The following is an 18,291-nucleotide window of genomic DNA, read 5'->3' as shown; positions in this document are numbered from 1 at the left end:
CATGGAGCCAGGGCGGTGTGGGCTGTGCAGGAGGAGGTGCAGGGACCCAAACTGGTGCCAGTGCTGGAGGGTAAGTCTGGGCCGGTCAGCACATCACCCATCCCAGGCACAACAACAGAACAGCTGATACGAGACTTGATTAATGAATAATTAATTAGAATGTATTCTAATTAGTGTCAATCAACTTGTGGGTATGGGAAATAGGATCAGTAGATAAGAGTGATTTTTTCTTAATGAGGTGACAAACATGGTAGATGAGGGGAGTGTCGATACAGCAGCTGGCTGGGTGGCGTCTGACACCGGTGTGACATCTGGGGAGGACACAGGCTGCTGCTGGGTGGCCACCAAGGGTGGGAGACATGGGATGCTCTGCGCCCTCAGGGACGGAGACCTGGGGAAGATGTGGGTGGTCTGGCTGTGATGGAAACCCTCTGTGGAGCTGCAGTGGATGTGTGTGGGGAGAGGAACCACAGCAGGGAGAGGGATCATGCGGGGAGAGGGACCATGCAAGGAGAGGAACCATGCAGGGAGAGGGACCATGTGGGGAGAGGGACCACAATGGGGAGAGGGACCATGTGGGGAGAAAGACCCTGTCAGGGAAAGAGACCACATTGGGGAGAGGGACCACGTGGAGGGATCATAGGCCATGGGTAGCAGAGGGGCAAGGGCCAGGAGAAGAGGCTGGGCACCGAGAGGCTCGAAGGAGCCGGCCTGCTGAGTTCAGGAGTGAGACGAACAAGGCGTGATCTGACCTCAGCCTGTGAGGATGAGCACAGGAGCAGGAGTCTGATAGCAGACAGCTTTTCAACGTAGTGGGCAGGGATATAAGGAGATCTAAAGCTGGAAGCTGAGATAAACACACCTTTTATCTCCAGTGGAGATAATTTGGTAACTGGAGCATCCTTCCAGAGCTGATGGCCGAGTCCTCGTTGCCAAAATGTCTTAATGGAGATTGGTTTGTGGTTTTCTGAAAGGGTGCTCTACTTGGAAGGGAATTAATCCTGGAAAGCTTTATGTCCAAGCCACAGTGGATGCTCACAACATCCCGTCCTGGCTGCGGACCCACCGTTACTGGCTCCGGTGAATTATCTGGAGCAGGATCAGCCCCTCGGCCGTGGCGGAGCACAGAGCCCAGCCCATGGCACACGGGCCAGCAGCGCCAGCGTCTGGCTCTGCGGCTAATCAACACCTCAGCTAAAGTGGATTGGATTTCGAGAAGTCTTATGGACTCCAATAAGGATCAGTAATCATTAAAATTAACCACACACTGATTTAATCAACGTATAGCTTTGTTAATTACTAGCTCTTTCTTCGTGTCCATCTGTTTTAAAGATTTTAGTGAACCTGCAGCAGATGTTCATGTAAATATAATAAGCTGGTTGCCATGTAAATACATAATTTTCAGGAGTGTTTGTGTAAGAGACATCCAATTTATTTGTGGTGGTGTCAATATCACGTCTTCAGTGGCTTAAACACAAAACTGATAACTTTGTTAAAATCCCCATTAGAGACAGTCTCTGCTGTCCCTCTGCCTGATCCCCGCTGTGTCCCCCTCCCGTGGGGGGTGCCATGGCCCCGCCGCGGGGGATATTCCCTGCCGGGGTAAAAGTAATTTCTGTGCTGAGGGTGAGATGGTTCCTGGCTGTCAGGGGAGACAGTGGCCAAACTGGGCTGGCGTGACGGCGTGGAAAGCAAACTGGTTTTAAAACCTGAAATTGCTTTTTAAAACTGAAAGCCCAGTGGCATAAACTGAAAGAAAAATCCCCTAGATTTTACTTTGCCACTGGTGACTAAATGGGGTGCATTTTGCTGGAGTAATTTTTTTTCTAGTGAAACAGAATCCCCAACACAATGGGAAAAATGCATGAAAAAGTCTTACATTTGCAGAAGAGCTTTATTTTGCCGAAAATACCTTAAAAGTTTAAGACTTAGCTTTTGAGTCCATAAGTTTAATAGCAGCTTTATTTATTTTATTTATTTGGCAGCACGTGGGGCCATTTCTGCCTGTGTGAGAGCTGTGGATCAGGGTCCATGGAGGTCTTTGTCTTCAGGAGCATGGCTCTGGTGGTGGGCAGGGAAGGGGCCACCAAGCAGAGTCGGGGCGTGTGGAGGAAACCTGGCTCCGGGATTGCCTGCGTTGGAGCTTTGTGGGATTAGAACCGTGTTATTGAGGAAACTGCCCAAGTTTCCTGTGTGAGAGTAATCTGGGGGCCAGTCTCATACTGTGGGACAGGACTCACAGCGAGGATGTGAAGCAGAGCATCCATGGACTGATCCCATTTCATCACCAGGACACAGGGGCTTCTCCAAGGGAAGCAAACTGGGTGCACTGGGGGGCACTGGCTGCAGCGGGTCGCTCCTGCTGTTGGTGCTGTGGTGAGAGGAGCCAGGACAGGCTCTGCCGAGGTGGGGGTAGGGATGTGGTGTGGTCCTGGCCCTTCTGGGGGCACAGCCATGAGCAGTTCCGAAGGCACAGCCCCTCTGTCCCCCAGCGCTGGCTGGGACCCCTGAGAATAGGCAGTGTCAGCCCTTCCTGTGCCTGGGTGGCAAGCCCTTCTCAGCTGCCGATTAACCCGGTAAAACCCACCCCTAAAACTCCCTCAGCCCTCACAGGAATTAGTACAATAGGCTCAGATTGTGAATTCAGGGAGGAACCTCTTTTTTTGTTAAGTTTGTGCACAGGCAGCCCTGGTCGATCGAAGGGGCTCCTAGATGCGCCTGCAGTGCAGTGATAGTAATCCCGACGGCAATCAAGCAACAAAGGAGGAAATTCACTGTTCATCTGCAGAAGGTGAAAACCCACCAATTCTCAGATCCACTTGGCAATGTCAAAGACATACTGCCCTGCGCCCCCTTTAAGTTGTGCAACCCCCACCCTCCAGCAGAAGACCTGGCTCCCACTGGCCGTGCCAGAGTCCTGTCTGGCAAGAGCCACAACCCCAGCAGAGCCCACAGCACATGACGTTCCTCTGTTGACCCCCAGTGCTGGTGTCCTCTGAGATGACGACGGGGGGCTCCTTCTGCTCCAGGAAGAAGTGCTGGCGCTGTGGGGTCCCTGCTGCCGGGGGGTGTCCCCAAGGGGTGGCAACAGAGGGGACCACCAAGAGGCACAAGCACCTTCAGCACTGATGGGACCAGCTCTTGGCTCCTTTGCAAAGCCTCCTTTAAGATGGATTTTAAAGTCAATTAGAGCTGACCTTGTTGCATGATGGGAAAAGTGACAACATGCAGAATTGCATATTCATGTTGCTTGTCTAGATTCTGCCTTCAGAAAATAGTTAGTCTAATAAATGGTAGAACTTCAGCTTCAGACTATGTGTTCCTCTAACCCCCTGTGGGTGTTTGTTCCTCCCTGTCCCACAGGCACACACCCTGGACACGGACACGCAGACCCTTGGCCACTGGCTGCTGCGGGGACCCCCCAACCCTCCTGCTCCTGGGGATTCGCTGCACCCCCTGTCCCTGAGCACCCCCAGGCAGAGTCCCCATCCCGGGGGCCATCCCTGTTGCAGGGGCCCTGACACTGGGGACCACTGGCTGCGGTCAGTCCCGTGGATTCATCCCCACCGGCCCCACTGTGGTCCTCCCCATCTTCTCTGTGCCCTCCGGGGCCAGCAGCTCCGGTGTCCCGCAGAAGTGCCACAGAGCAACGTGACTTTCTGCTGACTTCTCCAGAATGGACCACTGCGGTCCCCACGCTGTGGCAAGCGAGGGGCTTCCCAGCAGAGCTACCGAGGGGTGAGTGCTGGAGGGTTGAGCCCCGCTCGGTGCACGGATCTGCCCACGCTCTGATGCCTCCCTCCCGATGGAACACTGGCAGCCTGGTGTGCGCCTCTCCCTCCCTTGAATTTATCTTTGTGGAGCGTTATCCGGCAGCTGATTCCGCAGGCTTTTGGAGGTGACATGAAAAATGAAACGTATATTTTGGTGCTGGTTGAGAGCGTAGAGGGAAAGAGGGATCTTAACTCAAAGTTTCCTGCAGAGAGCTGAGTCTGGAGTTCTCTCTCGTTTACGTCTGCACTTGAAAAGAGCTCCACTTCCTGATTTCCTCTCTTATTTTTTAGCTTGTGAGGATTTTGGTTTCATTTAGCTCTGCATTGGCAATGACTTCAGGAGCCCAGAGAGGAGGGTGAGAGCGAGGGAAGGCAGATCATTAAACAGCTCTTCTCGGGCGCCTTTTGATCTGTGCAGTTCTTGCTCAGATCGGGCAGGCAGACGCTGCAGGCACGACGTGTCCTGCTCCGCAGAGGATTTATGATTTTTCAGGGATGGGAGCACACAGAAACAGCCGCCCGCGAGTGACGGGGCAGTCCCCGGGGCAGGGGCAGCAGATCCTCCCTGCCCGTCCCCAAACCAGCACGAGAACGTGGAGGAATCCGGCAAATCAACGGGTTGATTTTGAGGGCAAATCAATGTCAGCAACGAAAAAGGAATTCAGAGATGACAGAAAATAGTCAGTAATGTGAGAGGAAGTTCATTAAACCAAACTCATTAAATTATTTATATCATAGAATCATAGACTCACAGAATGGTTTGGGTGGGAAGGGACCTCGAAGCCCACCCAGTGCCACCCCCTGCCCTGGGCAGGGACACCTCCCACCAGACCAGGTTGATCAAGGCCCCGTCCAACATAAAGAATTATTTGTATGATTTCTAGTAATCTTTGCATAATATCTGCTATTTTTTCTGTTGTTGTAATACTAAAAATATGCCTTTCTTGGCTGAATACAGCAAAGGGTAGAGAAGCTTTTATTTCCTACCACAATTGAGTCTTACTGCGTCAAACCTTTAGATTTCAGATGACAGTGGAAATTAATCGCAAGAATAAAATCTTATAATTGAAACTGAAATGAAAGTGAATCTTACAGATGGGATACTCGCCTGAGCTTCACTCTGAGTGTCTGAGGAATCACTGTGCATTTTTTAGTTCTTTGACTCTTCTCCATAAATGTTTTGACGTGCTCAGAAATTTATCTTCATTATTAAGGCTGCTAGATCATCACATACTGATGGGTTCAAAGTCAAAATTCTTACTTACCATCTACTCAGAAATACGTTTCCATCTGGAAATCTACGTTATGGGCTTGTTTCTCCTATTAGTCACAAGCAGCAACAGGGCACCGGGGCCGGGAGCGTCCTGACTCCTCGGGGTACTCGGGGACAACCCCAGGTCCCACCGGGGCCAGAGCCTTTCGTTTTTATTATCACACAAGATATTTGGTAAGAATATGGCACTCCTATAAAATATATATTCTCTTCCTCCTGCCTAGAAGCCCTGGTAACTGTTCTTTTTAAAAGAAGATATTTATAGTTTTAGACCATATTGATATTTCAGTTAATAGATTCAAGACCTTCCCTTTTGCAGCTTTTTCTCTGCAGCCCTGCCCTTTTCGACGGTACGTTTCTCTGTGTACGTAATTAAACCATGGCCTTAAAAGCATGGGAAACGGAGGAGGGCTGCCTTTAATTCTGTGCCTTTTCCCCGTGAGGGTGTTACGTGGATTGAGAAGGTGCCTGTGACCGGGGTGTGTGTGTGTACCGGTGGTGCGGGTGTGCGTGCCGAGCCACCCCTCTGCCTCTCCAGGGGCGGTGGGAGCTGGCACCAGGATGGGACTCGGGTCCTGAGGGCTCGGGCCAGTCCCACTTCGGTGCTCCCTGCAAACACTCCTCGCTGATTTACTGGGATCACGCTAAGCCTCCTGCCTTTGGAGAGGAATTAAAATAATTGTGAGACATAATGGAGGAAAAATCCTTTAGTATTTCCTTCTTTATAATTCATATTTCTATAATATCCTTTAATTTCCTCTAAGCTCCTTACGTGCCCATGAGTGCAGATCCTTTCCACCCTGTTTCGTTACTGAGGTGTGAAATACCTGGTGCTGCATTAAGGATCGTAGGAGCCCTGCAGTCCCTTTCGAGCAGCCCCGCTGGTGGTGGGGCCGGGCCGCTCGGGGTGGGGAGGGTTGTTGCTGAAAGGAGCTGCTGTCACTGCTGGTGGGGAGAAAGGACACGAGATACTTGTATTTACTGGTTTCCCTTTTGTGTGGGAGTTTAGGGTAAGTATTACAATAGCATATTTATAGAAAAAAAAAGATAACTTTTATTATATGTTCATTAACATATAATAAATGTTTGCTCTTCTTTTGCATCATCTACTTTTCTCACTCTCTGCTTTTGGGGTTGGGCAATTTCACCGGGTAAATGTAGAGCTTGGAACCTGGAGGGGTTCAAGGCCAGGTTGGAGGGGGCTTGGAGCAACCCGGTCTGGTGGGAGGTGTCCCTGCCCAGGGCAGGGGGTGGCACTGGGGGGGCTTTAAGGTCCCTTCCAACCCAAACCATTCTATGATTCTATGATCCTCTCTCCATGGTGTGGTACCAAATGCTAGTGAAGTCCCTGCGATGGTGGCAGAGCTGCCATCATGCTGTTTCCCATGCCACCCACCCACCTTGTGCTGAGCAGGGGCCCCGGGGGGCGCAGAGCTCATCCCCTGCTGTTGGAGCAGGAGGTGGAGGGACATTTTTGCTGGCAGACCCCTTGGGAGGCTGTGCTGTCACCAGCCCCTGCTCCCAGCCATGGGATGCGAGGACATCGCCTGCTCCAGGAGGGTCTGTCTCCAACCGTACCAGGTCCCTGTCCCGCTTGTCAGGCAGCACTGACCCCTGAGAGGGTGCACTCTGCTGACATGGACATCCATAACAGACCTCAAATCCCATCCAAACCCGGTGCCAATGTGCCCATGGCCGGCAGGGATTGCCCTAAGCATCAGTTCAATGTCTGCTGCCTCGCTTGAGATCAAGGACCAGCTTCAGGTCATGGAAACTGCCCCAGACCTGTGCTAATTTGCCCAAAGAGGGTGAAATACCTGGGATTTACACAATTCAGAAATGTCGTCTTTTCAGATCGATTCCTGGAAGATCTTTCTGTTTTAGTGCCCGCTGCTGCAGTGCAGTACTCTGAGGCCGGTGCTGGTCGGCTCCCAAAGCATTGCTGGGGGTGGGTCTTCTTCAGTGGTGGCACCAGGGTGGTTGCTTCCTCAGCAATATGCAGTAGCAGCTACTAAATATTCTCCTTCTTGTGGCTGAATGATTTACTGCAGTACTTTATTGCCACTTTTAATTTAAATAGCACCTTAAACTTTTCCAGTTAAAACTCTGATTTTAACAATACATAATGCTTTTAAATCTGACAGTAGGAAACAGGTTAAATATCTCTCTGTTGGCAGATTTGTGGATTATGAGGCAAAAGTGTCTGTCATGGTCACCCAGTTTGACCTTTTGCATAACAGGCGTTTTAAAATTAAACCTGCAAATCCTTCCTGAAGCCCTTTCCCTTTTCCTTGTTTAGAAAAAAAAATCCCTTTTTGATTTATTCGCAATTGTCTCATTTCTTCATAATGTGAAGACGGCTTTACGTGCTAAGACAGAGTCCTCCACCATCAGTTGAAGTCACCTTCTGGACGTTTCAGAATAAAATGAATCGTTGATCTCCTCAAGTCTTTTCCTGCAAGGAGGTTTCCAGATGCAAATTATTCTGGTAGGTCTCCTCTCTGCGGCTGCCGATGTTCAGCACAATTTTGACGTGCTGATGACAGCACAGGTTCCGTATTTCACTGCAAATCTCACCGTGGAGGTGGATAAAATTTTTCAACCTGTATTTTTCCTGCTTTCAAAGAATAAAAAGTTAAAACCAAATTAATGTCTGCTTTGTCAAATTGTCTATCAAGTGCACAGTTCACAAATCAAGACAATCTCAGAACTTTTCTTCAGGCGATTCTTTCTTTTTTCAAACATGTTTTCTTTAGAAATTTCCCACATTTGTATTATAGAACATGTAGCCCCTATTATTCTTACTTTGGTCGCAATAGTGAATACTTTGTTCCAAGTCTACCTTAAACATTTTTAATGTTGTTTTTCAATTCAGCCAGCTAATTTGATCTTCTGAAAATCAGTTTTTAAGAACTTTATTTTTTATCTTCCTTTCCCTTGATTTGGGAGAATGACAAGCCTTTATGTCTGAAACATATAAGTTTTTATAAAATGGGTATCAGGCAGAGATAAGTTAAAAAATGAGTTACAATATTGCAGATTAGATTTTTGAAGTCTGTCAAACCAACGAGCAATGAAAAATGGAGTGAAGGAGTTTCAGATTACACCTGAGTAGCTATTTGGTATTTGTATTTATTAATGCTGCAAATCAGTACAAATTTTCTGAAGAACCAAATTTACTAGCTTCATTTCTTCATTTGAATAATTACTGTCAATAAATATCTCAATAAGGCACCATTTAGAGAGTAAATTTCATAAATATCATGGCCAGATCCTCTGCGGTTATAAACTTTCCTGCCCAGGGTGTTTCTGGCAGCTGTTGACCTGCCCCTCCGCTGCAGGCTCCGCACGTCCCATGGACATCCCTCTCCCTGACATTCTGGGGTCATGGACCGAAAACCTCCATGATTGGCTCTGGTGATCTCTCAGGATTTTACTTCCCAGCAACAGCACGGATCAGCATCAGAAAGCGGCATTCCTCGCTGTGGGACCTACTGCCAGAAAGGTCCCAAAAATGGCATCTGTGGATGCCAAAGAACAGCATTCATGGACAAGCTCCTCCTGAAGGATGGAAGCAATGCTGCACCATGAGTGCAGGAGCAGGCTCGGCCATGCACCCACACAGACCAATGGCACTGCCTTCATGGCCCTCATGGCCTTCATGGCCTTCATTGCCTTCAGGGACTTCACGGCCTTCACGGCCTTCACTGCCTTCATTGCCTTCATGACCCTCATGGCCTTCACAGCCTTCGCGGCCTTCATGGCCCTCATGGCCTTCATTGCCTTCATGACCCTCATGGCCTTCACAGCCTTTGCGGCCTTCATGGCCCTCATGGCCTTCATTGCCTTCATGACCCTCATGGCCTTCACAGCCTTCGCGGCCTTCATGGCCCTCATGGCCTTCATTGCAAACGCAGCTGCCCTGACTGAGAGGGTCAGAAAACCCCAACAAAATGGTCTGAGAAAGAAAACAAGGCAAAAATAAACAAATCTCATTTTTGAGGACAATGCTCTGGAATGGAAAGAAAAAATGTCATTTTGGTGGCCTTTGCTTTTTCTGTCATGCCTGCTAAAATATTTGGGTATTTTTGCTTTTCGAAATGCTCAGACTGCAAAAAGCATGCACCAGGTTCTGCGCTGTTAATTTAAAAAATAAATGAGAACAGAACATTTTCTTTCTTTCTGACTAATTGCATAGCAAATTGCTTTAGAGTTGCACAGCAAATTGCTTTACAGTTGCACCAGAGAAAGCCCATTCAATTTTTTTTTGCTTTTCCTGAGTGAGAGATCTTTGTCTCTAGATGCTTCCCAGGAAGGAATTTTCATAACAAGAGTCGATTAAGAGACACTTATGGACTTCCAGGCCATCTGAGAGGTTACAGGAAAAAAAAACTCGGCAGCAGCAAATGGTGTGCCGCTGTAAACGATCCGGCGCGCGTGGCTGTTGCTAGAGCAAATGAAGGAGCGTAACTAACCCCTGACACCGCCGCCTTTGAAAATCTCTGCCGTTTGTTAAGGCTCTTTTGTTCCAAGGCATTCATTTTCTCCATTTCTGCAGCAGTTTGCTAAACTGCTCCCAAATTATTGGCATTTATAGTGTAGAAATGAAGATAGATGTTAGGTATGATCTGTAAAAACCTTAAAGCAATGATGAGTAAATCTTCCGTGGCGTCCTCACTGGCACGTGAGTACATTGATGCAGTACTTGTGGAGCAATGGCAACGGTTTATTTTCTTTTTCAGATTAAAGGTGGATCGAAGCTCAAGGAGAGAGGGCATGGTCTGTCCAAGCTGGGAGCCATTGCATTTCTGGTTTGGGGTAACATCTGTCAGGGTTTCTTCTTTCTCCAAAGTTTTATTGCTCTGAGTGCACCTCCAGACCGTCTCTCCCCTGGGCGCTGTTAACACCGTTTCCAAGCCCACGCTTTTCTCTTGGTCTTTCCAGTGGTTTTTCAGCCCAACCTGCCCTAAGTCCCTCCCTCCCACTGTAAGTGAAGACATAGTACGTGATCAACTAAGCAACCTGAAGATATACAAGTCCATGGGACCTGATGAAATACGCCCTAGAGTCCTGAAGGAACTAGCTGATGTAGTTGCCAAGCCACTTTCCATGATATTTGAAAAGTTGTGGCAGTCAGGTGAAGTCCCTGCGGACTGGAAGAGAGGAAACATCACACCCATTTTTAAAAAGGGTAGAAAGGAGGACCCTGGGAACTACCGACCTGTCAGCCTCACCTCCGTGCCTGGGAAGATCATGGAACAGATCCTTCTAGATGCCATGCTTAGGCACATGGAGGACATGGAGATGATTCAAGACAGCCAGCATGGCTTTACTAGGGGCAGGTCCTGCCTGACTAACCTAGTGGCCTTCTATGATAGAGTGACTAGGTCAGTAGATAAGGGACGACCTATGGACGTAATCTATCTGGACTTCAGTAAGGCCTTTGACATGGTCCCTCACAACATCCTGCTTGCCAAATTGGAGGGATACGGATTTGATGGGTGGACTGTTCAGTGGATAAGGAATTGGCTGGATGGTCACACCCAGAGGGTGGTACTAAATGGCTTGAAGTCCAGATGGAGAGCAGTGACAAGTGGTGTCCCTCAAGGGTCCGTGCTGGGACTGGTACTGTTTAACATTTTTATCAACGACATAGAGGGATTGAGAGTACCATCAACAAGTTTGCAGATGACACCAAGCTGTGTGGTGTTGTCGATACACCAGAGGGACGGGATGTCATTCAGAGGGACCTGGACAGGCTGGAGAGGTGGGCCCAGATGAACCTCATGAGGTTCAACAAAAGCAAGTGCAGGATTCTGCACCTGGGCCGGAACAATCCTCGGTATAAATACAAACTGGGGGATGAGGTATTAGAAAGCAGCCCTGAGGAAAGGGACTTGGGGGTGCTGATGGAGGAGAAGCTGGACATGAGCAGGCAATGTGCACTTGCAGCCCAGAAGGCCAATCACATCCTGGGCTGCATCAAAAGACGTGTTGCCAGCAGATCCAGAGAGGTGATTCTGCCACTTTGCTCTGCTCTGGTGAGACCTCACCTGGAGCACTGTGTGCAGGTCTGGAGCCCTCAATATAGAAAGAACATGGACCTGATGGAGCGAGTCCAGAGGAGGGCCACGAAAATGATCAGGGGGTTGGAGCATCTCTGCTATGAGGACAGGCTGAGGGAGCTGGGGTTGTTCAGCCTGGAGAAGAGGAGGCTCCGGGGAGACCTCATAGCGGCCTTCCAGTACCTGAGGGGGGCCTACAGGAAGGCTGGGGAGGGTCTGTTTACAAAGGCCTGCAGCGACAGGAAGAGGGGCAATGGTTTTAAGTTGGAGAAGAGGAGATTTAGATTGGATATTAGGAAAAAATTCTTTACCATGAGGGTGGTGGAACACTGGAACAGGTTGCCCAGGGAGGTGGCTGAGGCCCCTTCCCTTGAGATATTCAAAGTGAAGCTCGATGAGGCCCTGGGCAACCTGGTCTAGTTGGGGGTGTCCCTGCTGACTGCGGGAAGGTCGGACTAGATGACCTTTGGAGGTCCCTTGCGGCCTGGACCAATCTATGAATCTATGAATCCATGAATCTAAAGCCCCAGGAGCCTCAGCCTTTCCAGGAGCACTGCCCTTTCCAGCCCAAAGAAAACAGCTGCAGGTGTCAAATACAAATATAAATACAAGCAAATATGTGGTTTTCAAAAGTAATTGCTATTTACTTTGCCTAGTACAGGAAATAGATCTGGTCAAAACACTAAAGAACACATTCTGTTGTTTGCTTTGGAAAACAGCAGCTTGCATGAACCAGGGAGCAGTTGGGGTTAATGGTCACTGGTTAAATTAAAAAAGCAAAAGCCAGTAGGCATAGATAAACCCAGGGCTCGCTGTCTGAAAGAGAATTCCCAATATGAAACAGTGAATTACTGTAACCCAAACTGCTATAATGTTGTAGAAAAGAAATAAGCCAGTGAATGTATGTAGAAATGTCTGTTCAAATTCAATTGAGATAACAAACTATAAAAATGATGCTAAATTAAAGTGAAGGGAGCTTCCCACACTGCTTGTTAGGAATTGAACTGACGTGGACTTGCTGGTCCAGCTGGCCCAGCAGCTCGCACAGCGCCGGGCGTCGCGGGCAAGACGTTGTGGGTGCTGCCTTTCAAAGTGTGGAAACCCAACAGAAATTGGATTTTCTCTGGGAGGGCTTTAAAGAGAAAAGACCTGTGCCCTGCACGGAGGTGTCCTCAGACCCTCGGTGTGACCCTCGGTCAGACCCTCAGCCGTCTGGGGTGAAACTGCCCCAGCAGCGCCAGCAGCAGAGTTAGAAATGCAGAAGTTTACAGTTAAATTTCCCTGGTTTACTCTGTTGTTTTCTCTCTTGGAATGCAAAGGTTGTGCCTTGCTCTAAAACTGAGTCAAACCCAGCGGCACAGAAATGCAGTTGTGCCTCTTGAAAAGCTCCATCCTACCACCCTTGGAAAAAACACTCTTTTTCAGCTGTAAAATAAGTTCAGTTTGGGCCCGAAGGGGACAAGCAGCATCACTGACCACCCGCACCAGCACCGTGGGAATTCTTCCCGGCCGGGGAGAGACCTCCTTTCCTTGCAGGCAGATTTACGCTGTCAGGAACCCACCTTTGACAAACAGCCATGGAGCTCTTGCACTCAAGCAGCTGAGCTGAGGCTGAAGCAGTATTAAATCTTGACATTTTAAGAGTAAAATAAATAAAAAATTGCTCACTGTTTCACTATTGCCCGAGCAGAACCTGTGCTGCTCCTAAAGCCGAAGAACAGCAGTCACCGTATAGAGGGAAAGTTCTTACGAGTTACTCAATGGGGAAATAAATCTAAAAGTCAAGCAAACCAGCAAAATATTGAATTTGTTTGAAAATGAGCACACTGTAGTGGTCTATTTCTCCCAGAGAAGGTTGATTATAGCTGACATCGTGGGGCCTCACAGCCACAACAGCTCCAGCTTCCAAGGAGTTCACAGAGCTCATGAACCACCCCCGTGCCCCCACATCCCATCAGCCCCCAGGGAGATCTCCCTCTTCCCCCGGCAGCCGGGACCTCTTTCGTGAGATGCACCTCTCGGGGTTTCCTCCTCTGGCCTCGCCTTGTCCTCCTTTACTACAATATTTCCTTTTCAGCTGTTCCGAAAGAGTGACTCTCTTCCTTGAGTGTGTTTTGGTCCATTACAGAAATAAAGCACTGCATGAAAAAGGGATTACATGCCATGGAATCCCAGCAGAATTCATGCTAAAGTCTATGTTTTCTTTCTTTCTCACTTCTTTAGATTGTGACAGATGCCTATAACAAAAACAATAGAGAAACAGGTACTGCATCTCTCTGTGCATATATTTCAATAAGGTTTTGAATGCCATTAACCCCAACCCCCATCCCTCTCCAACCCCAAATCTTGAGCTTCATTGGAGACTGCGATCAGCTGCTTTTGAAATTATAAATCTAAAACTACAGCTGGAGAACAAGCATTTGAAATCCGAAAATATTGTGCCTGTAGGACTAATTATGCTTTCACAAACTTTATCAAAACATTGCTGTTTGTTTGAAGTGAGCAGCACGGGAACGCCACCACCATGAATGACTCATGTGTGCAAACATCTATTTGCTGGAGAAAGTGACAATTAAAGGCTTGTAATGGATTTTGGTTGCTTCAGTCTCTCTGCCAGGACAATGCAGACCTAGAGACAGTGTAAGCACCACAAAGGATGCTGAAAACCCATTGTCTGGTTCCACGGGAGACCTGAGCCTGCCCCGAGGCACACGCTGGAGGTCACTCACCGCCCAGATCACCCTTAGCTCTGGAAACGGGACGGTGATGGTGCAAACCTTCCAGTGATGGTGCAAACCTTCCAGTGATGGAACTAATAAGCACGTACCTTGAAAGTTCCCTCTTCTTTTACTCTTGCACGGAAAAAAACCCCGAACGCACATGACCCACGTGAGGGATTCCTCAGGCGTGATGGAGAAGTGCTGGCACCTCTCCCAGCAGATGCACGCCCTCTGGTAAAACACTTGGATTCCTCAAGGTACGGGGTCAGGGCACGACAATGTGAGAAGAGTTTCATGGTTCAGCACAGCAGTCCCTTGCAAGGATACCTATGTTTGGAGCTAGTTTTCTGGCCTAAGGAAGATGAAATGTAAAAAGCCATTGTCTGTGTGGTCGAAATACTGATTTCCCTGGAGATGAAGTAGGTGTTCAGGTCTTGGAGAGTAAATCCAGGCCCTTGACGGTTGTGCTGTGGATTTCAGTGACTCCCCAGAGGATTCGTCAGGCTCTGATTTTTCTCTGCTCCGGCCTTTCTCCCAGCTGTGCCAGATGTGCTCCTCACAGATGGGGGGAAAATGCCCCAAACCCGGAACTGGTAAATCTGGGTGTTTCCTTCTGGGGAAGCAGTTTCCTGATGGATACATCTCTGTGCTCCCCACACCATCACCATCTCCTTCGGGAGCAGCTGAAGGGCAGGTGCTGCTTACACTTAGTAATGTCGACAAAGAGAGTTACTGGAGCTGACTGACCTGGGATCGGTAGATTTGGTTTTGTCTGTGTGTAACTTTGGAACTCGGGCAGGTGCCCGTTCCTGCCAACAAGAGCCCAGCTTTGCCAGGGAGGAGGAGAAGGGGAAGGGGATGATGGACTGCAGCCCGTGGAGCTGATTACATGACAGGAGTCTGCCAACAGATCCTGTGGACAGACCGGAGTCCCCGTGCCTTTTTACCTGCACAATTAATTTCCAGCACTGAATACCCCCGAGGAAGCATGAGCTGTTTGTGAGCATTTGCGGCAGCTCTTTTAGCCTGCCACCGCCTGCTCCTACGCTGCGCGGCCGCAGTGACCCAGTGCAGGTCCGAGGCGTCTCCCAGTTAGAAGCCGATCTCCGGTGGGGAGGATGTGAGGAAGTTGAAGTAGAAAACCTGTCCCCCTCCACAGGAATCCAGAGATGCGTCTCGATGGCTGCAAGGCCTTGCAGGATGCAGGTTTTGGTCTCGTGCTCTCAAATTGATATTGCAATGCTGAATCTAGGCCAGCTTCACTTAAAGTTCTCTTTTTTTTTTTTTTTTTTAATGCTGTCTCACTTGTTTAATTACTGAGCTCAGCCCTACGATGGTTTGACTCTCTTTGATGTGCAGCAGCCGGTTGTGGACTCTGCGGGCAGGGCTGGATTTGAAAACCAGGCTGAGGGAAATGCTGGTGGAAAACGGGCAAAATATCAGTTATTTTGGTAGATGGTGAGGGAGCTGGTGCCCGTGACTGACTGTGCCCTGTGCGGCACTGGGGGGGGCTGTATCCCACCGTTGTTGGGAGCAATGCGGGGGAGCGGAGCGGTCTGGGATGATGGGAACATCATTCCCCGCCTCAGGAGACCCAGGCGTGGAGCAGCCATTCGGGAACATCGATATTCCTCCTTCCGGACCTATATCTCAGCCCGTGGGATGGAACACCCTGACCCGGGCAGCCGGAGGAGCCACAAATCTGGAGCGAGCCCAGGAACCCGGGGCTCGTAGGAGGTTATGCTGCAGCGACGGGTACCTGGCGGATACCTGACCTTCTGCGTGTGGGGGAAGGAGAATGGATTTCCCTCTTTATAGATACTGGGGCTTATGATTAAAACTGTCTGAACCCGAGCTCTTTCCCACACCCCACTTTGAGGGCTCAGCCTGGGAATATTGTGGGACGAGTTCATAAAAACACAGCCCAGGTCCTGCGACGGCTCCCAGCGACTGTCCCTGGGGGAGGCATGGCTCCCTCCGGAGTCCCCTGCACTTACTGCAGAAACTCCAATTTATTTCAGGAGGCTTTGGATCGGGTCCTTGGAAAGCCGTTTGGGTAGTGAGGTGAGAAATCTGGGCTGACCAGCCTGTCAGTAACACCGACATCGAGCTCCACTCTCCTCACTTCAGTTCACAGGACAAATCCCAATCCAGATGCGAAGCAGCCCATCTCCCACGCGTTGCCAAGGCAGTTGCAGAGACTAAAAGGTACATTTGTGAATGGGTCTTTTTAATGCTTGTCTCTAGTGTGTTATTTTTGCACGTTTATTCTGAATTCAGTCGCAGACTCTGGTTTTAGTTACTGTCCTAAGGTGACGTTCTGGCTGCGCCAGCACCTGTTAGACCCACATTTTAATGTGCTTTGGATGGGAGGAGGGTGGGCACTTTCTGCTCTGCTGCCCCAGGCTCGTCTTTGCTGGGAGAAGTCAGTGGAGCAACACAGATTTGTCCCAGTAACTTTATGAAAGGCCCTTGTTTCCATATGATCCGAGTTCCTTTTTCCCTTTCAGCGTTTATTTCTCCAGCTCAGCATCCACGGGGAAAAACACTGGGCGTTGATGACTTTTTGCAGCAGCAGTGTCCCTTCCTCATGGGCACCACCAAGGAGGCTCCTTGTCCGTGTGTATGGCTGACTCCAGCCCCGGGGCTGGGGAGGGAACGGAGGCACTGCATGAAGCCAAATACCTTCATTTTGAGCCCATCCACAAAAACAGCAGCCTGTTTTGAGTGGTAGCACTTATTTGAGGAGGCAGCACATGTCTTACTGGGGACATCAAGCTTCATGCTTCATGTATTGTTGGCACGGTTTTCCTACGAAATGTTGGTTGGGTAAAATGAGATTTTGGGCATCATCACCGAAACTCACCTTCAGCGTTGCCCTGAAAGAGTGAAGAGAAGGGGAGATGCTTCTCTCTGCTGCTCTGTTCAGCACACTGTGAAGGCCCATTTCTGGATTCAGGTAAATAAGCAGGCAATTAGTTGGGATTCATGCACCAGCTTCCCAGAGACCAATCCCCTCACAGTCCCTCTGTCCCAAGGATGAGACAGAGACAGACAGTTCAAGAGGGTAATTCAAATTAGTACCTGGAGGTGCGTTTTTCTGTTCCTTTCTGTCCAGTACAAGGGTGCTCAGGATGCAAAACCCCAGCTTGGGTTGTCATGGTCACATGGTCACGGGCATGTGGTCCCACAAACCTGGGAGCTGGAGCTCAACAAATTTTGTCTTGCAGAAAAGTCTCGCTCTTGTCGTTGCCTTGTGACCTGGTAAAAGGGGCAGAGGGCAAGACCCTGATCACACGAGATAAGCGCACAGTGAGCCGAAGAAGTAATGAGAAGAATACAAATATCAGTTACAGAAGGAGATGTTACTAGACTCTTGTGGCAATTTCCTATGGTAATAAGCATCCAGGAGGATATTAAAAATGTCATTTGTGCTTTAAAAGTAATAATAATTGAAATAGATTCTGGCATCTTCTATAACAGCAGACCCAACAATTATTACTGGGGATATATTAAAAGAAAACAAACACATTAAATAATTAGTTAATTGAATTGCCAATATGCTGATGCTGCTGAAATTAATCTGAAAAATATGAGATTAGCAGCATGGTTTTGCACAATTATAGTTGGTTGGGGATGAAATGAAGCAGCAGAGTGGGATGCATTGAGCTGGAATGTGGACTCAGTCTGGGGTGGGGGGTCCTGGGGGACCCTGCTGCTCGGGGATGGCGCCGGGAGCCTGGGTAGCACGTGTCCTCCCCAGGGACAGGGGCTGTGGGGAGTCCCTGCTGCAGGCACAGCGACCCGGGACTGGGCTCAGGGAACTGAGACCCACCATCCTTCCCTGCACTCCTGCCTGGCATCAACTGTGGTGAGCAATGCCCTTTTTTTTTTCAGAGCTGTAAAGTTACTACTCCACAAGTGAGCTGAGCTTTAAATGTCTTATCATTCCTGTTTTTACAGCTGTAGAGGTACAAATTTACTGTACATTTTGAAAAGTTAGGTCCTTGGATGGGAAGAGGACAAGCTCGAGTCAGCTCCACCCCCAGCTTGGCCTTCATCTCCCGTGACCTAGGCGAGAACCACCCATGGTGGTCACCACAGCGCGTCTGGTGGTGATGGCTCCATCCGGCTCCAAAGGGGTCTCGGGGACACAGGTGACAACCTGCCACCCAGATAGAGGTGGTAACAAAAGCAGCATTTTTGCAGCTCCTTTTCCCCCTAAATCACAATTTTTTAAAGCCTTGAGTGTTGCAAACATTGCCCATGTGAAGGGGAGAATATATTTAAATATCGATAGCAGTCTCCTGAACACTCTGTCACGTCTGGCACAGATATACGCACTTTGTAAAATGTGTCGGCGTGTCTGTGAATCTGTTTTATTTCCCCGTTAGAGATGCGCACTGGAGCGCTCCCCGCGGGAGCCTCTCCTCCCACCCAGCACACCGATGCCGGTGCAG

Source organism: Numenius arquata, chromosome 8, assembly GCF_964106895.1.
Source record: "Numenius arquata chromosome 8, bNumArq3.hap1.1, whole genome shotgun sequence".
In the NCBI taxonomy this organism is placed as follows: domain Eukaryota; kingdom Metazoa; phylum Chordata; class Aves; order Charadriiformes; family Scolopacidae; genus Numenius; species Numenius arquata.
This window is presented reverse-complemented; position numbering follows the sequence as displayed.